The following is a 22,842-nucleotide window of genomic DNA, read 5'->3' on the forward strand; positions in this document are numbered from 1 at the left end:
TGAAGAAGTTACACATGAACACACAGAAATTTGCACCTCCAAGTATTGGGCAACCAACAGGTTAGAAGTACCAGAGCAATACTTGAAGGCATGCAAAAGCATTCACTCCAATGTAAGGTAAATCCATTTAATTGAATTTTAAGGTTTGAAGTTAAGGTAATGATCATGGGGTAGGCCATAAAGGAAAGTTGTGCTGAGAGATCCATGTTCACAAAGTTCTACCTTTGAATACTATATTCATGGTACTATTTTGGAGGGGCATATGTGCTCAATAATAACTAAAAATTGATGCACTTAAAAGGAGAGGGTGTTTTCCAAATTGCAAATGCCTTTTGATTGAATACTGCTGTTTGCCTTATAAAGGTCATCAATTACCATTATCTGGATCTTTCTAGCAAATTACAACTGTCTCCTGGTACTAAAAAGTAGTTTATAAAGCACTTTTGGATGGAGATATTTTTTTGGCCTGAGAACTGAAATCAGTGGCAGAACCGCTCAACTATTTCTCTTTTTTATCTCATTCCTGCTTTGTTTTAGGAACTGGTTTGAGTTCAGAGCTGGGTTTGTACTTGAGTTTGTTTCTTCACCTCTTGTAAAGGTAACACTAAGGACATCCCTTTGCACTTTTTTTTTTTTCCTGGCCCAAATTTCCCCTGGCAGTGAGAGACAGGAAGCTTTGGGCTCATAAATAGATCAAGTTACTAGAGAGTAACCATGATGATTATCTTAGAGTTTTAGTTGTCTGTTTTTAAAGAGCTCTATTAATACAAAGTATAATTGTCCATTAAAAAACAGTAGCAATAAAAATCATAAAGTTTTTAAGATGTTGAGTCCCAATGTAATAAAAACAGAAAGTTCACTTTTTCTTTTAAAGAATATTTATCTGTCAGTAGTGACTGTGAATGCTTTAGCAACGGTTACGAAAACACTGCATAACTCCTGCACAATGTCTGTGTACTGCCATTGTTGTATATACCACTAATCATATCATGCCTTACATCTGGGCAAACCGTACTTTATTTAGAAATCTTGGGGCGCCTGGGTGGCACAGCGGTTAAGCGTCTGCCTTCGGCTCAGGGCGTGATCCTGGCATTCTGGGATCGAGCCCCACATCAGGCTCCTCCCCTGGGAGCCTGCTTCTTCCTCTCCCACTCCCCCTGCTTGTGTTCCCTCTCTCACTGGCTGTCTCTCTCTCTGTCAAATAAATAAAATCTTTAAAAAAAAAAAAAAAAAGAAATCTTTATGGATCTATAAGCATTTCTGAAAAATCCCAGAATATAAGACAATATTCATTCTGGATAATGAGTTCCAGTGTCCTTTAACCATTACATTCAAGAACACTTACACTGTTTACTCAGAAGGCATCCTGCAAGAATTCAAAGCCATCCTTTCTTGTTCATTAGCTCTTCACTATTAATCACACACACCTTAAAGTTCTAAAAGCTCCTTCCACTTTACCTTCATTTAACAAAAAAGAAAATCCACAGGGTTACATACAATTCCCTTCTCAAGTGCTACTATTCTCATTTGCATTGTCCCCAATTTCTTAACACCTTTTTGGAAGAAAAATGAATTGGGCAGATTCTGGGCCTTAGATTTCAAAATACCTTGATTCTAAGATCTACCACATGAAGAGCTACATAACCATGAGTAACTTAACCCTCTGTGTCTCGGATGCCCCATTTTTAAAATAAAAACAATAGCATTTACTTGCTTATTGTGAACGTTACTTGGGAAAATTATGGCAAAGCCTCTTCAGAAGCTGAAACATGCTAAACAAATATGTTACCTTCAAAATTGTTGCTATTTAAAGATTAATATCATACTCCCAAATTACTTTGAGTGTGCATATTCATTTTCATAAGCATTTCTATTTTTAAAGAGATGTTTATGAAAAAAAACCTTGTAGGAAGAAGGACCCCACTGACATGAAAATAAGCAATTGTCTGTGATCAGTTGCAAGTCTTGGTGTCCAGTTCTTATTTGTAACTCAGCCAATGTAGGAAAATTAATAACTAGCCAAAGAAGTTAATGTAAACTTCGCCATGGTGATGAACACAGTCTGCAATGGAATACATTGTTTTGGTATTCACACCCAGTAGTCATTAGCTTCCAGATCTTCACAAGTGGGACAAAGATTTCATCACATGGGGCTAAATCCTTATTCCACATTTTCCTCAACAGAGTTTTAACGTGTGGTGGGGAAAAACTTATTCTTGTAAAGTAAAAGGGTTATAATGTCAAGACAATACTCATAATAAATACTATAATGAAAATATGAGCTTGTGGTAAGTAAACAATGGAGAGTCAAAAGGAGAAAATAACGTAAACATGAGTAATCTCTGTATAGATTTAATTAAGTGTGTGTGCATGGGTGCATGTGTGTGCATGGGTGTAGACCTTTTGCCTTCCTTTTCTGGAAACTGTTTTGTTTCCTATAGAGAGAGAACTGTACATGCAGTGAGATCTTTGCTCTACACCACTCCCACTCTGTTTTCACTAAATATTGACTAAAAAAAATCACATCATTATTCTAAATTAAAGCAGTAATTTACCCTATTTGCAAGAAGAAGTAATTCAGTGAAAAAGTATTTCTGCTTGTATGTTACATTTGGAAGTGGGTGATATGGCCAAGTACCCTTCAGAACTTTTCTTATGTATTTCTAGCATTGTTATCCTAATCTATGACCCGATTCCATGACAAATGGAAATATGGACATATGAGATTGAGAATCTTAATGAAAACTTTTTGAAGATTATGATAATCATGTTTCTAATGATGAACATTATAGAAAGACTTAAAATACAGCTGTATCTCCTTTTGTACTATGTGTATTATAGTGCATGCACAACAATAATCTCTTTCTCCTGGAGAATGCCCTGTGCTCTGTGGTTTTCATAGCTTTTCATATCTATTATCACATTTTGTTCTCACAATCTTGTGAGATAGGCAAATTCTCTCTGAGAGAATTTACTATTCACATGTCTCAGAAACTACTTACTGCATTCCAAATAAATTATTCTAGCTGCATCTTAATAGAAATACTAACAGTGACATCCGACTGTAATAAAGTCTATGACTCATTTTGGTATATTACATTTTTAGATGGAAAAGAAAGGCTTAAAATTGCTGCATTTTGTTGTCTCATACAACAGATTTTCTATTAGTTCTTCATTAGTCCAAAGTGTAAGCACTCAAGGAAGGATGGAAAATTTTTCAGAAAGAAATTAAAAATGGCAATATTTTGAACAAGAACATTAAAACCATTTTTATTCCAGGTGTACTTAAAATTGTTCAATCAGCTTTCTCAAGTATGCAAGTTACTCTGTGAGAGGAAGAGCGACATATTTAGAAACTATGGGCCATAGGGGATTCTCTGACACTGACACAAATTAATGGGATTAACGGGGGTGAGTCTGCTAATGAAATTGGTCAGGCTAATTCAGGCATGAGAGAGTTTGATTCATTGAGGAAAAGCAAGACAGAGGATACCAAATCAGTAGTGTTTGATTACGTTCCAAAAGGACATATTTTTTAAATCTAAAAATGTTAGGGGAATAAGAAAATATTTATAATAAATAAAAAAAATTCTTGTGGAGAATAAATGTTAAATCAGTGGCTTTAAACTCAGGACAATTTTGCCCCCAGAGGACATTTAGCAATGTCTAGAGACAGTTTTGGTTGTCACAACTGGGAGTAATGGTGTGTGCTACCGGCATTTCTGAGTAGAGGCCAGGGATGCCTCCCAACATAACGTACTACACAGCACAGCCCCCACAACAAAGAATCACCTGGCTCAAAATGTGAATAGTGCCAAAGCTAAGAAACCTGCCTTCGATGAAAATATCTTTTCCTTTCAGCATCAATAAAATACTTCAAAATCTTTATCATTATTTATCATGAAAAATATGTATATTAACATGTCTATCTAAACTTTTAATGTATTCCTCAAATCTTTTGTGCTAGAGAATTCTGGCATTAGATGGTTTATAATTTGCCACTTTATCATAAGAAATCATGTGATAAAAATCCATTATCTAGCACTGGAATAGGGAAAAAGAATTATGTGTTTTATTGAGGTATGCATCCTACCAGAACGAGCTGAGACTTTATAGTGGGTTGGAAAAAGTGAGTCTTTTATGAGCTGCCTCTAAGATCAGCACACATCTCAGGCTAACTTGTTAGGAAAGAGACAAAATACTGTTTTAACATCCAGTAATATTGCATCCACTCAGAAAGATCATATGAAGGATCCCTTCTTTTCAAACTATTCTTAAGAAAGGGAATGTGTGTGTGTGTGTGTGTGTGTGTGTGTGTGTTAAAGAACCAGTGCTCCTACACACATTTTTATTTTATCTTTCATAAATTTGAATAAACATTATGAAGCATTCCAACCACAAGGCCTTGTTCCCTGTAAAATATTCATGCCAGTTTAGTTTTCCCCAAGAGCTGATTGTAGAAGAGCTGTGCATCATTGCCTGCCAGATCTAGGGTCCCTTCTGTGAGGAAACTGCCCTGCTGACAGCCCCTGCTGACTGAACAAGGCCACATTCTATATCTCATGATCCTGCCCTCCTCCCACCTTGGGAACAGAGAGTAGATATCTGATTTAAAAGCAGCTGATCCACAGGCAGGAAATAAACCTGTGCCTGGCTCAAAAAGATGATATGAACCAATTGGAGTCTTCTCCCAGAAATTAGGTCTTGCATAAAGAATCTGAGAGAGGAGCTGTAGAACTAAATGAGAAGTCATTACCTAGAACTAGGGTGCATTGCTATTATGCGGTTGTGAGAGAGGAGAGAGTGCGAATAAAAAGAGGAAGCCAGCCTGCACAGAAAGAAAGAAAATGGAGAAAGATGCAAAAACTAGCCAGAAGATGAAGAGTCAGACATCGTTAGAGAATGAATGACCAAGTTCAGGAAGGCTTTTACTTCCTATTTCTAGTTCTACTGAGGTGTGGTCATGTGGACATGTTTGATACTTTCACTTCCTAAGAGCCCTCTTCATGTCATTACAATAAATTCCTCTTTCTTTGTGCTGAGTTATTTTCATTTTTATGTTCTCTGACTAGAAAAAGCCATAATAATGATGCTGATCAATATCCATATCAGAATCCCATTAAGAACAAATTGCACGTATTAAGGAAACCCAACAAAACCGCAATCATCTGGCCCAACTTCTTGTTTGGAAAAAGGGAGCTATTACGAGAAACCTGAGACCCAGAGATGTTAAATGGCTGAAAAGCAAAAGGGAGACACGTTTGGCTTTGTTTATTAACTAGAAGAGCAAAGAGAGAGAAGGGAAATGTATTTTACTTCTATCAAGACAATTTCCTATCCAACCCAATGACAATTATGAACAAAAGTAACCCGGAGATGAGTGTATATACTGGCAATAAGTAGTATGGCTTATAAGGAGAGGGAAAAAAACAAAAAACAAAAAACCACACATCTCATGCAAAGTTTAGTGGAAAATGGACTGATAAATAAACCAATTTAAGTTGTAATTGAAATGAACCACACAACATCTGTTTCTAATGCAACCTCCTGTTTAAATGAATGTTTTTGTATCAGTGTCACCGTTAAGTACATTCTGCAATGGAAATTCATCATTGTATCTCCAGATTTGCTGTTAATTCCTAATCTTTTATCTTAACATCATCTATTCTTATGTTAACTATTAATATATGTTTGTTGTGCTTACTCCTTGGCCATGTTTTGTTACAATATCTTTAAAATACACGCATTCTTAATCTTAGGAAACAAACTGAGGGTTGCTGGAGGGGAGAGGGGTTGGGGGAATGGGGTAACTGGGTGATCAACATTGGTGAGGGTATGTGTTGTAATGAGTACTGGGTGTTATATAAGACTGATGAATCACAGATAATAATACAAATAATACATTAATAAAACAAATAATACATTATATGTTAATTAATTGAATGTAAATTAAATAAACAAATGAATGAATAAAATACATGCATTCTCGTTGTTTCCAAAGCCAATTCATTATTTTTTTTTCGCTCACTGTAGCCTCATGCTATGCCTCAAAGAACATAGTCTTCTTTACCTTTGTCTCATCCTAAATAGCCCCATTTGGTTTATTCATCTGTGTAGTCAGACTTTTTGCATTCTGTTCTGAACAATTCTGGAATTGATCAACGTCATGGGAGAACAGAAACAGTGAGAGTTATGGGCCTATACCAAAACAGAGGCACCTCAGAAGATTACATGGGCACACTGTGATACATGAACACATATGTGACATGGGTACACCTGGGGAAAGCACTTAGGTTCTGATGCAATGAACTGCATGACACCACCACTGTTTGAGACAGACTGTACAATATAAGAATTGCAGGATTTCGGGCGCCTGGGTGGCACAGCGGTTAAGTGTCTGCCTTCGGCTCAGGGTGTGATCCCGGCGTTATGGGATCGAGCCCCACATCAGGCTCCTCCGCTATGAGCCTCCTTCTTCCTCTCCCACTCCCCCTGCTTGTGTTCCCTCTCTCGCTGGCTGCCTCTATCTCTGTCGAATAAATAAATAAAATCTTAAAAAAAAAAAAAAAGAATTGCAGGATTTGTAATCTCATACCTACTGTAGAAGCTATAAAGATTTATTGTCTTTAAAAATATAAAAGCATTTTTTTATACAAAAATATCCAATTTCTTAAAATGGATATGATAAAATTAATGTTGCATACAGTGACAGTTTAAATGTCTTATGTTCTAAAATCTAAATAATCAGAAGCTCAAATAATTAGAGTTGTTTCCCTGGTAAGATATATTGAAATGTTGGACCTGAAGTGAGGACAATTTTCTAGAAACTTCTGGGTCAAAAAGATCTTAGGTTATTAGAATGACTGATCCATCGCGTCAACATTTCATGGCTGTTTACTATATTTAAAGAATTGTATTATGCCAGTTGCTGAGGAGAAAAAGTGAAATAATACATTCTTCCTGCCTGCCTCAAGGAACTCACAGGTCAGTGGGGGCGACTCAGCACTGCCTAGTCCCAAGTCACTCTGCTTACTCTGTAGTCTTCCCAGTTCTCCCATTACCTGTGTAACCAGCTCTCTGCACCAAATTCCCTCCACTTCAAATACTCAGAGAACTCGGAATAGTTCCACTTTGTTTTCATTGGCAGCTGCCTACTCAAGGAGACAAGCTTACTGAGTAGGAGGATATCAGTTTAACAAGCTCTGGCATTAACCTAGGGAATAGAGAGCTAAGTCAGAGTTGACTTAACACAGCACTGAAGGGGAGGTGGAGAAGAGGAAAAACATGTGAAGCAGTGATGTTAGAAGAGAGCATCAGGGATGACCCCTGGGTTTCTGACATAAGTGAGTAGATAACAATAAGAATTGAAGATTTGGGGCTGAGGATGACTAATGTATTTTGGGCTGATTTGTGTTGTGGGTGTCGGTGGCATTTGCACATAGAGGTGCCAAGTAAGTAGTTATGGGCCAGAATATGGGAAGACAGGGCTTAGAGGGAAACAAAGCCATGTGAGTCACGAGTAATAGATGAAGTCGTGGGAATGAATTGGCTCGCCATGGAGACAGTGTAAGGTGAGAAGATAGAACCCCTGGGAAATTTAATTCTGCAATTAGTCACTCACTCCTTTGAGCTCCCACAACTCTGCTCCTACTTTAATTGTAGTACTTGCAATTATTTCCCAGTCCCACAGATTTTGAGCTCCCCAAGGACATAGGATTTTTTATTTTATTTTATTTTTAATTTTTAGGTCCTAGCATAGTGTGCGGCGGATAGCATGTGCTCCAGTATGTTAGCTGAATGTAAATTAAGTAGAGCTGTGTGTTTGTAGCACTGGATATAAGCACTAAGTATGTTATGGCAAATTCATCTCATTACATTCCAGTTTTCTGAAAAACTTATCATCCTTAGATAATATATATGGGGGACTTTCAGTTAATTAAAATAATTACTAATCCAGATTTTTTTCTCTAACTAATCAAGATTAATGGGTTTATAATCCCCACTAACATAGGTAACTGATAAATTTCTGGGAAATGAGAAGAGCATATGGAGTTTAAAACAAATTTGCTCTTTAGGAATGAATTAACAGTGACTCTCTACAAAATACTAATAGACATTTGAAATACATCAAATGAAATTTCATTGATAGTTTCACTAATAACTTGTTAATTTTGGAAGTATAAGGTTGTGCCAAAGCTTTAAAAATGGAGTGTGATATTCAGTGCAACTTTTGATCTCATTTATAAATGAGTCAATATTCAAAGTTATTGGTAAAATATAAGTTTGGTGATTAATTCATCAAGAGAGTAATTTATAAACATTACTGATGTTTAAAACCACATAACTAATTACATATGTATGACACACTAAGTTTTTTTAAAGTTCCTTAGTTCCAGAGACTCCTAGAAAATTAGTGTTTCATTTCCTCTAATATTTAAGTAAGAGCAGAAATAAAATCAGATGCATGGAGGATCTAGTGGAACATTCAGAATGTGGTAGTTTTGGCTGACCATCCTGAGTTAAGTATGAATATATGACCAGAATGGTAACCATTACGTGATATGCATGGCGATTCTAGAAAATTAAGCTATGGACTGATCTAAGTTGGGAAAAAATATGAGATTCAGAAAACCAAGATTCTATCAAAACACATACTACTTAGAAGAAATGGAAAAAATTTTGCGATCATTTTCTAGCCCAGGAAGGCAGTCTTCTCTTGTGAATTGTGATCTTGTAATGTGAACAGAGCTTAAAAGGGAGCAGTCAATAGTAAGATTCTATTATGTTTTGTTGGAGGAGAATGAGATCTTAGAAACTCTTAACTTAAAATTAATAGGGCGGAAAGGAGGAATTGTTATGGGATACAGCGATATCTCTCCCAAGAGCCAAATATTTCTAATATCTCTTAGAGCTGTCACTTACCCTTCCACGAAGAAATCCCTTGGAAATTCCCAGGAGCTTTATTTTCAGACTTTTTAACAGGAAGATGGATTTCCATCAAATTATCCATCAAATTATCATCCTAAAGAGACGACGGGTAATGGTCTCTGGGGAGTCCCTGGGGAACTCTCAAAAGAGAATGGATAGCCAAATTAGAGTGTCCAAATGTCAACTTAATCATGTTTGCTCTCTTACTCCAACCTCTCTTTCCTGTACCATCTTGCTTTGTTTAGTTTTAATTTTACATTCAGACAATCACTATCAACAATTTGGTGGCTACTTTTTCTATTTGCTTTAAAAAAATAAGATCATTCTATATTCTTTTTGTCATGAAAATTAGTACCTTTTCTCCACAGCTATTTATTTATTAATTTGTCATCTATTTGTTCATTGTTTATCAAGATCTCTTCCTCCATCCTACTTTGTTTCACTAACCAACTGGTAACTTGGTGGGCAGCCTTATATGTTTGCTTATACTCATACAATTATCTAGGAATGTTATACATATAGATGGGACTTTTATCATTTAAAAAATAGCATTATATTATTCACTTCTATGAACTCTCTTTTCTTTTTTATTTAAGATTTAATTTATTTTTTTGAGAGAGAGAGGTAGTGAGAGAGTGCATGAGCAGGGAGGAGAGAGAGAAACTGGCTTGCAGGGAGCCTGACTCTGGGCTTGATCTCAGGACCCCAAGATCATGACCTGAGTGGAAGGCAGATGCTTAATCGACTGAGCCACCCAGGTACCCTGGATCCCTCTTTTCTTAATGACAGCACAGAAATTCCTCCAAATCGAGGGGTAGAGATATAACTCATTTCATTTAGTGGATATACAGTGTACTATAATATAGAAATTAATCATTATTTTATTAATGGTTATTGAGGTTATTTCAGGGTTTTTTTTTTACAACAAAAAATAATACTGCAATAAATCTCTCTTTTTGATGGATAGATGTATCACAAGTACTGGTGTTTCAGACCCTTTTGCCTTGTCTGATGCTATGCTCTGGAGCTTAAAATGACAACTTGCTAAAGTAAATAAAAATAAAACTATAGGCTAATGATATACTATATGTTGGCTAACTGAACATAATAAAAAAATAAAGTAAAACTACAGACTGCTCCTTTAGTACTATAATTTTTTAAATATTGAACTAAATTCAAATTTATAAAAAGCATTAACTAAGTAAGGCCTTAAAGTCAAGTTTATAGAACCAAAAAGCTACATCAATCTCCATACTGGCCATCTCCAGTGGCTCAAACTCATGGAGCATCTGTTCAAACTCCTGTCGGTCTTTGACCGGATCTGGCTAAAAAGTGACTTGGCAGACACTGCTGCAGAGAAGGACCCTGGCAATGTTATACCATTTAATGAGAAAAACAAAACAAAACAAAACCTCTAAGCTCTAGGAATTTCTTTGGCAGTATAGGAAAAGTGGTTTGTGAATTCTGAGGCTAATAATTCTGATAAACTTGATAGTCCTCTGATATAATTTCTCAGTTGTCAGTCATACCAAACATGCATATCTAAATAGACTTGCATTAAGGATATAGACTGCACCCAACTTGGAATGAAACCTCCATGCTAACAAATTGATCCATCAACTAAGTCTTTGGCAAAAATACAACTAGGACCATTGGAATCGAGTTAAGGATTTATTTCTCACTAGTCCTATGATCTTAGGGCAAATTTGAAATTCAATCTCCTTAGCTATAGGATGGGCAGAAAAACTATCAACAAGTCGGCTGGAATAATGAATTAAAATACTGTATGTAATAGTCCTAAAAAAACTATAAAAACTATAGTTGAATAAATAAGGAAAACCAAGTAGCTTAAAGCATGTCACAGGACAAAGCAATGCCTAATATATATTTTCATTCTCTTTAGCTAAGTTATCAATTTCCCCCCTCTAAATACTTAATGAATTGCCTATTACTGAATGTTTAACCAGTACTTTAGTAGGTGCTTTCTATATATTGTTTAAACCTCACATCTTTATGAAACTGGAATTAATATTCCCTTTTTATAAATGAGGCTCTCAGTTTAAGAGATGCGCAAAGTGATTCTGCTCAGAAACATGAGAGTTGTGATTTGAACCCACATCTGTCTGACTTTAAGCTCCTAGTTCTTTCCACTCTATAACAAGCAATGGCTAAGTATGTATCATAAGCACAAAAGGTTTTTCTCCTAGGACCTGGCTTTTATCTCTTGCCCAAAGCTGACTTCTGATTTGCTTTTTTATGGATGCCGATTAATCATTAACAGTCAGTTCTAATGTAGACTTTTCAGTCCTCTCTGATGTTTTATCCATGACCTTGCCTTCATCAGCTGTTCCTGATAATGAACACCACCGCCATGCTCTTATCTTTGTGCCGTTGACAGATCCACGGAATGCTCAATACAATCAATTGTTCATCACTGCCCTGGATGATTCTTCAGATGTTAGCTCAGAGAAAGACAATATTTTTGTTCTATAATAATCCTCAAGGAGTATAGGAAGTAGAACAATTTTCTTTTGGTAGGATGGTTTTCACATTCAAAAGCCTGCCAAATTTTACTACTTCCAAGTAAAAGCCTTCTTAATCATTAGCTATGGTAGCAACTACATTTTCCTTACTGGCAATTATTTCTAAGTAACAGTAAGATGAAAAGCAAACATGGCAAGTGCCTAGAGGTTAAGTATCTCTTAATTTAGATTGTGCATGCATGGTAATACTCTAGGAGAAGAGAGGGAACATACATTTGTTGAGCGTAGGGGCTACTATGCTCTATTTCTATGCCTCTATCACCAAGATGATAGAATGCCCCAAACAGAATCATGCCCACCCACACTTAAATCTGGTCTTGCATCTCCACCCCCATTCTCAGGGGGGATGATTCTCAACAATCATTCACCCTGTTGATCAAATCAGAAACTAGAAATCTTTCTTGAATCTTTTCTCAATCTCATCCCATACTAAATAAGTCAATAAAACCTGGCATTTCTATTTCATAAAAATATCTCTTTATTCCGTTTGGCTGCTATGATCTACTTTGCCCTTTTTCATTTCTTACCTGATTAACTGCAAGAGGCTCCTAACTAGTCCTCTGCTTTTCATCTTGTTCTTCCTTAATGAATTTGATAATGGCAGGTAAAGTGGTATTTCAATTTTTTAAAATTGCAATTATGATTATATTGCTCCCAAGGTTAAAGTTTGATGGCCCCTCAATGTTATGAAGACAAAAATACAAATTGCCTAAGGGCAAACAATGCTCTTCCTTGGTTCCTATCTCTTTAGTTGCACTTCTTGATTCCTTTCCCACTCTATCATCCAGCCGTGCTGGTCTTCTCTCAGTTCCTCAAACACACGGTACTTTCTCTTGCTGTGAAGTCCTCTTGACCAAAACACTCATTCTTCTTTCTCTTGCCCCTGGCCGCCGCTACTGATACAGGCCTCAGACTGGAAGACAAACTGCATCTTTTTATCTCAGTCAGAATCCAGAAAGTCTGGGTTTCGTCTCTCCTATCGCTCCCCCTGCCCAGGACCTTCTCTTCATAGCCTGCATTTCTCTGCAAGGAAAACTGCCTGGGTGCTCTTCTATTTCCTCCACTGGACTGTGAGCTCCATGAGGACATATCTATCTTGCTATTCCCTGTGCTGAGGATAGGGTCTGCAGTCTAGGGGGTGTCCAACAACTTTTTGTTGAATGAACCAATAAATGGTTTAGAGGAGGGGTAAATCCAGAGGCAGATAGCCCTGTTAAAATTGTAGCAGAGGTGAAATATTGTAGGCCTCTGCATGGGGGGCCTGGGAGTAGGAGTAGCATGAAGAGAGGAGTAGAGACAAAACACTGAAAGACAGAGAATGGACTTACATTGGCTGCTGTGAATATGAGAAATTAAGAAAATAAGGCAAGTACTAGAGGAGTACCATAATTTAGGGAAAAGTTGATGTATTTGTGCTGGATATCAACTCAAAGAGCTTGAAGTGGAGCTTTAAGTATTGTGGCTGATAACAAGGCAGCAGATAGATATCAGGGGCACAGATTAATGAGTCCTCATCAACTCTATGGTTATAGGATTAAATGAGATTATCAAACTGAATTTACAGATAGAGGCAAGACATGGGCGTAGGACAGAAGCTTGGTATATATCAGTCTTTCTTTTCCACTGGCTGATAGCCAAGATGCTCTTTCAGTGTGTGAATGCAGGGCAATTGATCCATCATCACTCAAAGGAAGAGATGTGGTATTAGAGACTATGAATAGTCTAAATATCAAATCTATTGATAAACCCCCAAACCCATGTTAACAAAATTCCAATATTTAGCTGAGAAAACTGTTTTCTTATGTAAAGCAGAAGATGCCAAGGACAAATAAGACTCACTTTTTAAACTATATTATTTTGTTTATTTTTAGTGTGCCTTATCCACCCCCTAAGGGAGGTGTATGTTTTAAAGTTAGCCCTCAGCAGCAAAGGCGGCCCAGAAAAAGAAATCGCCTTGAATAATTTACCACCAGGCCAATCAAATTTCTAATTACATTGTGGAGTCACACTCCAACACATTCCTTTTAAGCATATTTAACAGGTATTAATTTAGTCATATTCTAAGCTCTACATTGTCATAGAATTTTTCTAGATATATTATCTTTAAAAAATTCACATGGGAACTTGGTTTGCTAATGAGAATGAACCTAAGGATCTGGAGAAATAGGTTTTAGAGCTATGGATAATCTTTGGCAAATCAAATTTCCAGACAGTAATCAACTTCATCTAGTAAAATTGGCTAGATCAATGATTCTCACATTCAGTGTATGTAATTAATATCAGGACTAGTTGGACTACTGAATGTGATTCTAAGGAGCACAATCCTGAAATTTACAATTTTGGATGCATGTTTCCAAGGACATTATTATGCTATTAACTCTCAGATCATAATTTGAGAAATGGTGACCTGGGTATTCCCAAAGAGTTCTTCAAAATCCTCAGTGAATCACATCTATGCTTTCATTAGTCCTATAAAATCTGTTCCTGCCTCCATTTATAATATTATTCCCTATTTTATCCATTTCCTTCTGTGTTCTCTTTCTGAAGCAAAAGGAATGTTAAGCCTAGAAACTTCTCTTAGTGTTGCTCTACAAGAAACACATTTTCTTGAATAACAAAAGAGGAAAAGGGAGAGAGAGAGAGAAAGAGTAAAAGAGAGAGTGTCCTATTATCTTTACTTTCATGTACTGTGTATTTTCCTATCCTTCTAATTCATTACTTCTAGATTAACATATTTGTTTTTAAAGCATGTACCGAAAATTGAAAACCTAGCTCAGATGTGAGTGGAAATAAAGGATCAGCAAGTAGTATGGCCACTAAAGTAATATCTGCAAACATAATGCAGATTTTATTTTTGAAGAACAGCTTGAGTTCTTTCCAAGTCTTCATACCTCATCTGTAGACATTTCCCCATCCTGAATATGGAAGAGACTGAAGGACAAGGGAGGTCTTGTATAAAAATGTCACAGAGAGCCTTAGGAAGAAAAAAAAAAAAAAACTATGCTGATGTATTTTTTCATCTGCATGGAGCAATGTGTATTTTGGTACGGTGTTAAAAATCCTCAAGCGATTTCTCTCATGTCACAAGTTTAAGGAGTTATCTATGAATGAGTCAGCCTGAGAGTTGCCATGGTAACAATTCTCATCCCTCTGGAGTCCATCCTCTTCTAATGTTGCCGCAGAAATACCTTAGTTTCAGGAGGATCTGAAGTTCCTACTACATTTAAATATTCATTATGTTATATATGCATTCCCTGATTTTGCAAGATTACCTGACTAGAAATCATTTTTAGAGCTCTATAAATAGACCTGCTACGTCATGCTCCTTTCTTCCACAAGATGAAAGACAAGTCCATAAAAATCCTTCCTGTGCTCATAGCACAATCAATCTCTTTCTCTCCCCCCTTTCCTGGGTATAAATGTGTGCACATATGTGTGTAATCGGTGTCCTTCATATTTGAAATATTTGAAGAGGACACTCTGGACAGCAATCATAAGTCCCAATTTTCAAGAGAGTGGTTGAAAATATTTGCAGGCTTGCCACACTGCAACTGTGCATGAATGTAAATGATGCTTTCGTTTAGAGCGTAGTCACTCTGGGCAACATTGGTGTGGTTTTCTGATTTATATTCCAGGAACAATCTATTTGACAGAATAAAATTGCTTACAGTTGCTATACCTTCAAACAGAGACGTCCAGACTTTTTTTTTGACAAGTAAGGTTCTCAATAATCTCTCTCAATATACTTTTCCAACATCCTTTCCTTCTTGACTACCTGCCTACTCAGGCATATCCTGCTGCAGACACAAAGAGCTAGTCATTATTTCCTTAACATTCTTGTATTTTCCCATACTTCGGTCTTTGGTTACCCTTTTTTCACTTCTTGAAATAAAAATCATACTTACCTACACGGTCAAAGATTTTCCCAATCCCCACACCACGTCAAATTAATCGTCCCCCTACTCTGCCCTTTGTTACTTTCTTAATGTCTCTATTACGCATTTACACATTCTACTTACTATGGTCATGAAGTAGCTATTCATCTTCCTGTCTCCTCACTGTGTGCTTTTGAGGTTGTGGCCCATGCCTTATTCATCTTTGTGTGCTCTCGATATTTAGCATATAGACAACAATAAATTTTCACTAGACTTAAATATGTTGACATGAACTGAATAAAATCTTTTTACCATGGCTCAGGAAAACAGTCAACTGAAGATCTTTGGATCCTGGTTGTTGATGGTACAATACAGTGCTCATATTACACCTAGGCTGGTCTTCCTTGTAATATGGTGCTTATGAGTAACCCACTTCTGAATTAAGCATGGTGTGCTGTTGGCTATGATGGTTTCTCTAAAATCCATTGCTGAGCTGCACTTTTAGAAACTGTAGTCATGTGGTATCATGGTCAGAGCATAGGTTTTAAAGTAAAAGAGATCTGAATTTAACCTCATTCTTGTTATTTACTAGCTCTGTTACCAAGTCATTTTACCCTTCTAAGGTCCAGTTTCCTCATCATTATACAGGAATTTGTTGAGATAATATAATAAGAAGTCTTAGTAAAGTACTTTGTATAGAATTGTGTATTCAATAAATGGTAGTTACTACTAATGCAAGTATAACTCAGAGAGACTTCAAGAGGTTGCTGTATTTCAATTGTTCTCATGATACCATTGGGCATCTCCTTTGTGATTGTTATACATGAAATAGTCTGCTGAGACTGCACCAAGTCTACAGCTATTATTTCTTTTACATACCTGGCCATACTTTTGTCAAATAACCTTCCCAGGCTAGCCACAACACTCTGATGCAAAGAAAGTACTTATATAGACTAGACAGTGGGTTACAAATTGACCTGAATATTCATTCTGCACCTTATGTATGCTCTATACTCGATAGAGATTCTCTTGAATTTGAAGGTAATACACACACACAAGGACACAGTTAATAGCATGGAGTAGAAACAAAGACACACTGAAAGGAAGCAGTGTGTAGCAAAAAGAGGAGTTTAGCATGAGTTGCTGGGGAAAACAGGGGAACTGGAAGTGTTTAAAGATAAAGCAAAGGACCCCCTGAATGTTATTGCTGAGAGTCTCTAGAGCTAATCCTCGATGTTGAGGCAGGTCCTATTTCCTAGGGAAGGCCAGCTGTGTGGGTGCTAAGACTATTGTCAGTTCTTACAGACTCCTCCATGTATCATCAACTCAAATAAGAGGAACCTATCTATTCTCTTTATATCCTGAAATGCCTACTTTAGGATGTCAACATTTTTGATTTGGAAATGTCTACTGTTTGAAACTTATCCCAAGGCAATCACTTATTCACATACTAGCAATTTTTTGAGTAGTTACTCTGTGCCAAGCACTCCACGCTAGGCACTGGAAAGTTACTTTCTCCCTCCTCTATGCTAGTCCTATGCCTTAGTACTAAACTCACTGTACCACATTGCATTTAACTAGCTACGTGTATATATCCCTTCCTGGACTCTGTCTTTCAGGAAGGCAGTGTTTATGCTGGGTTTTTTTCCCCCATGTCATGTACAACATCCAGAACGTAATAGGTATTCATTAATAATCTTGGACATTTGCAACCATCAATACATTGATCAAATAGTAGTAAGGGTGATTTCTTGGTGACACTGAATACAATTTTTTGAAGAGCAGTATATAATGCTGAAATCAATCTTATTTTATTTTTTATTTTTTAAAGATCTTATTTATTTGACAGAGAGAGACAGTGAGAGAGGGAACACAAGCATGGGGAGTGGGAGAGGAAGAAGCAGGCTTCCCAGCGGAGCAGGGAGCCCGATGCAGGGCTCGATCCCAAGACCCTGGGATCATGACCCCAGCAGAAGGCAGATGCTCAATCGACTGAGCCACCCACGTGCCCCCGAAATCTCTACATTATGCTTCTTTATTGATGAAGTCTTTAACCTCACTAATATGCATATTTAATTTTGCTCTAAGAAAAGTCTGTTTTGTGAGGTTTTTGGCATTGTCAAAATAACAACATGAGGGACACCTGGGTGGCTCGGTGAGTCAAGCATCTGCCTTAAGCTCAGGTTATGATTCCAGGATCCTGGAATTGAGTCCCTCATCCAGCTCCCTGCCTACTTCTCCCTAGGCCTGCTGCTCCCCCTGCTTGTGTGCTCATGTTCTCTCTCTGACAAATAAATAAAATTTTTTAAAAAACACAACTTGCAAAATATAACAACTTGAGGCAAGCATTTCTGTTATTTCAGAGAAACTTTTTTTTTTAAATACAATGTCACAGAAGGCACAATAATGTACTTTATGATCCGCTTAGCTTTTCCCACTCAGAAATACCAAGGAACAATGGCCAATCCCCTTCATTTGTAACTCCCTCCAGATATCCAAAATGAATACTGATTTTAAACTCTTAAGGACAGAAGCCTAGTTTAATTTCTAAAGGGCTTTTACTATATTTATTTGTAAGACTATGTTATTTGATGAATTTGATTATAAAGATTGAAGGTTTGATTGAAAAGTTTGCTGAATATATTTCAACAAGAGAAATAGCTGCTAAAATACTGTAATAGTTGCAACTGGTATTCAGAAGGAAGCCTTGAACTAGTTAAGTACCTTCACTCAAGGTGCTACAAAGTCAGGAGGAATGGAATTAACATTTCTTGAGCATCTGAAGTGGACCAGATACTTTGCTATTCATTTTCTATACATTTTCTCACATAGTACTCTTAGCAATTCGTAAGAGCAGATATGATATAAAGAGGGAGGTTGAGAGAGATCTAAAGGCTAGTTGTAAATGTCTGAACTGGGTTTTGAATCCAGGTATGGCCAATTCCAAATCTGCATACTTTCTACTATGCCATGCATGCCTCCCATAGTGGGCTGAATGGTGGCTTCCCAAAGATACGTCCACGTTGTAACTCCCAGGACCTGTGAAAGTAACCTTATTTGTAAAAAGGGACATTGGAATGGAATTAAGTTAAGGATCTTGAGGTAAGATCATTTGAAATTATTCAGGTGGGCCCTAAAGCCAATGATGTGTGTTCTTTTAAGACATCACAGAGGAGAGATACAAGGAAGAAGAGGAGAAGGTGATGTAAAACTTAAAACCAAGATTGGAGTTATGCAGCACAAGTCAAAGAATGCCTAGAGCCATCAGAAGCTAGAAGAGACACAGAAAGATTTTTCCCCTAGAGATTTCAAGGGAGCACAGCCCTGGTGACACCCTGATTTCAAACTTTTGGCTTCCACAACTGAGAGGGAAAAAAATTCTGTTGTTTTAAGCCACCTGGTTTGTGGTAATTTATTACTGCAGGTGTAGGAAACAAACACACCTTCTAAAGTTGTTCTTTTGAATTTGGTATATTTTTTGGATATTCACTTACATAGTCACTCAGTCAGCCTTTTAAGTAATATTTTAATACTTAGAATTTTAGGTCTTATGTGGCATATAGAATTTATCATGTCCCTGTCTTCAGTGTGGTCAGGGAGAAGAGATAAATACACATAGAACAATTAATGAAGAATATTTATTCATATACTCAGAGATATTTATTCCATTCACATGATGCAACAAAGATAGTTTTAGGTGCCAAGGATACAACAAAGAACAGGACAGAAAACTTCTCCATTTTCAGTGAGATTCTAGGGAGAAACAACAGCTACTTCAAGGCCTTAAGACAGGAACAAGCTTGATTGGTTATGAAAAATAAGCTTGTGAGAGTTAAGGAAAAAAAGTAGTGGGAAATAAAAAACAAAAAGGAGACCTAGCATGTATTAAGCATTTTGATAGAGGTGACCTGATATTATTCTTATTATTTTCTTATTATTATTCATTTTCTTATTCTTATTCTTCACCCAACTAGCATCTAAGCAGTATATTTAGAATTTGCTGACCAAAAGATAATGTTAGTTTTTTAAAATATGCAAGAACCAACACCCAGATACAGGGTCCATCGGACCCAGCAGTGAAGTACGTGAGTACTTATGGGGTCTGATAGACAAGCACCTCCATCCATGTGCCATGTAGTATCCCCATTATCTCTAGAATTCCAGGGGATACTACACTAAGAAATGAACATGTCAGTCTTGTCTCCAATGTTTTACCTAAAATTATTTACCTAAAGTGTTTATATATGTGTGTTCCTCTTGATGAGATAGAGCAATCAGTAGAAACACTTTGCATTTTAGAACAGGATACTCTAAAGGGTAAGGAACATAATAAAGGCAAAGAAAAAGAGAGCCATCATGGAAGATAAGTTTTATACAATTCGCAATGTCCCTTCACTGCTGGAAAGGCACTGCTCACTCAACTGACAAGTTTAAGAGAGAGAAAATGTGGAATCCTTATTTTTGGTAACACCCTCCTAGCCTCCTCTTCTGACATACCAGCCACTGGGGGGGGGGGGGCATTTTAGTTTGCTGCTCTTTTTCCATAATATAGAAAAGTCACACCAGGGTACTGCTGCTGAAAGTATTGGGACAAACTTTCTGAAGGCAGTTCACAGCATATTTTTAGTTCATAATGAAAAATATATTCTGGCTCCCAACAGAAAGGTCAAAGAAATCATGCTTTCCATGAAGACGAGGTAAATATGAAGCAAAGATGATTTTAATAGAAGAAAATTGAAGAGGAACATATGTATCTATCCTATAATATATGAACAAATGATAATAAAGGAAGACTGAAAATCACTGAGCCAAGTGGTTATTTACCTTTCCTGTCCCAGGTACCATCTTGGTTTTCAGTTTACTTGGGTATCATCCTTGACTTTTTCTTCTCCTCCCTTACCCATGCCCTTGCCCATTTAATCAATTTATTAATTTTCTTCATTTATAACTTCTAACTAGACTTCAGATTTATCCCCCTCTCTCCCACTTACTGCCATGATATTAGTTCAGGCCACAGTCCCCTTTCTTCTGAACAAATGTACAATTCTAACTGGTTTCATTGCCTTCAATTCACCTACCCCTCCAAGTCCATTTTCATATTATCATCAGAGTAATTATGTTCTAAAATGAGAATCTGATTATGTCCTTACTTTTCTCAAATGGCTCCCATTGCTCTCAGAATTAAATTAAAACTTCCTGACATGTTTTCTCAGACCATTTACAATCTTTTTCTATGCCCAGTGTCATCTCTCATTTTCCTCTCCATCTTGAGCTCTGCTCTCTAGTCATAAAATCATATTTGTCATTTATTGAATGGACCATGCTCTTCTTATATGTCCTCTCTTGCACTTTCATACACTAGCATTCAGAATATCCCTTTTAGCATTTCTACTTGTCTTTCTTTTGCCCCAACCCTGACTACACTTGCCTGTGTCTCCTCTCCATCTTCTATTATCTAGTCCTAGTTTGATATACCATCTTCGATGTCCCTTCATCTGGGGATAATTTCTTTACCTCATAAGCCTAGAGACACTCTTATAAAACCCTGTGCTTAGGGGCACCTGGATGGCTCAGTCGTTAAGCGTCTGCCTTCGGCTCAGGGCATGATCCCAGCGTTCTGGGATCGAGCCCCACATTAGGCTCCCTCACTGGGAGCCTGCTTCTTCCTCTCCCACTCCCCATGCTTGTGTTCCCTCTCTCACTGGCTGTCTCCCTCTCTGTCAAATAAATAAAAATAAAATCTTAAAAAAAAAAAAAGAACCCTGTGCTTACCTTCTTACTGAAATGACCTGTTTCTTTAATGTCATCCCTTTATAGCATAGGCTCCCCTAAGGATGAAAGTATATTTTATGTATCTGTTTTTTCTAGCATCTAACTGTGCTTAACTTGTACTTATTGTCCTCAAGAATTATCTTCTGAAATAAATGATATATGAGTCACAAAACAGTTATCTGAAGGGGGGTATGGCTATAGAGTCTGCCTCTGTGTTATCTAAGTAATTAGCTCAGGACTATCTTTGAAGGTTAGTCACTTACTAACACATGGTCTTGGGATGATGTTTGGTGGGATCAGTGTTTATACTTATTTGAATTCACCTTGCAGTTAATAAGGGGCATACATCTCTAGAGAAAAAAGAAACAAGTATCCAGCATATTAGGCTATTTAGTCTTAGCTTAAAAGCCATTAATAAGGATATCAAATGTTTCTTAGAAATGACTACCAACTTCAGAAAAATTATATATACATATATAATTTTGTATATTTTATATGTGTATATATAATTTTGTATATTATATGTGTACATATACACAAGATTGTATAGGTCTGGAAATAAGCTGAAGATACTAGTAGAGTAATATCAGTTTGTTTACAACTATAGTTCATACAAATTGATTGGCACCCATGCTGTGTTCATTTTTAAGTGTTTTCTATCTTCCAGTCTTGGTCATCTTAGGGCCATTGGTAGTAAAATCTGATTTTTCAACTATCTTTCTTATAAACACTCTGAGGAATTGAAGATGAAACAACACTGAAGGAATATTTAAGCTCTTGGCAAAGAAGGCTGTGATTTTGGAGTTGTTAAATAGTTTGAATATCACATGTGCCTCTATAACCATTATAGAAAATATCTTTTTTTTTTTTTTTTGGATAAGCTAGCTTAAGTTGATCCTATTTTTTTAGAATCAAAGATCTCTTAAAGGGGAACCCGCTTATACTGTTGGTGGGAAGGAAAACTGGTGTAGCCACTTTGGAAAACAATATGGAGTTTTCTCAAAAAGTTAAAAACAGAACTACCCTATGACCCAGCAACTGGACTACTAGATATTTACCCAAAGGATACAAAAATACTGATTTGAAGGGGCACATGCACCCCAATGTTCATAACAGCTCAAATTTCCATCGACTGACAAATGGATAAAGACTATACACACACACACACACACATAAACACACACACACACACACACACACACAATGGATTATTACTCAGCCACAAAAAAAGAATGAAATCTTGCCATTTGCAATGACATGGAGCTAGAGAGTATCATGCTAAGTGAAATAAGTCAGAAAAAGACCATCTGATTTGACTCATATGTGAAATTTAAAATAAAATAAATGAACATGGGGGGAAACAGGCAAACTGAGAAACAAACTCTTAACTATAGACAATAAACTGAGGGTTACTGGAGGGGAAGTGGGCAGAGCGATGGGTTAAATGGGTGATGGGGATTAAGGAGGGCACTTGGGATAGCACTGGGTGTTTTATGTAAGTGATGAATCACTAAGTCCTACACCTGAAACTAATATTACACTGTATGTTAATTAACTGAGAATTTAAATAAAAACTTGGAAAGAAAAAAAAAAGAACCAAAGATCTCTTAATCATGAAGGACAGATCAAAGAAATAATGGGCAAAAGTATACATGACCCAAGGTAGAGGAAGGAGGCAGGGTTCTTTTGATGGGAGTTTTAAAAAAGGAAATAATAGGAAATGA

At 36.8% G+C, this 22,842-nt stretch overlaps 1 protein-coding gene across 1 annotated transcript in view; it reads right to left on the bottom strand.

The window, feature by feature from the left end:
- LOC148109579 (gamma-aminobutyric acid receptor subunit beta-1-like) overlaps positions 1–22,842 on the bottom strand; it is a 121,763-nt gene that overhangs the window by 523 nt on the left and 98,398 nt on the right. The gene's annotated exons all lie outside the window — the stretch shown is intronic.

This window comes from Ursus americanus, chromosome 8, assembly GCF_024610735.1.
Source record: "Ursus americanus isolate L20-20 chromosome 8, mUrsAme1.1.p, whole genome shotgun sequence".
In the NCBI taxonomy this organism is placed as follows: domain Eukaryota; kingdom Metazoa; phylum Chordata; class Mammalia; order Carnivora; family Ursidae; genus Ursus; species Ursus americanus.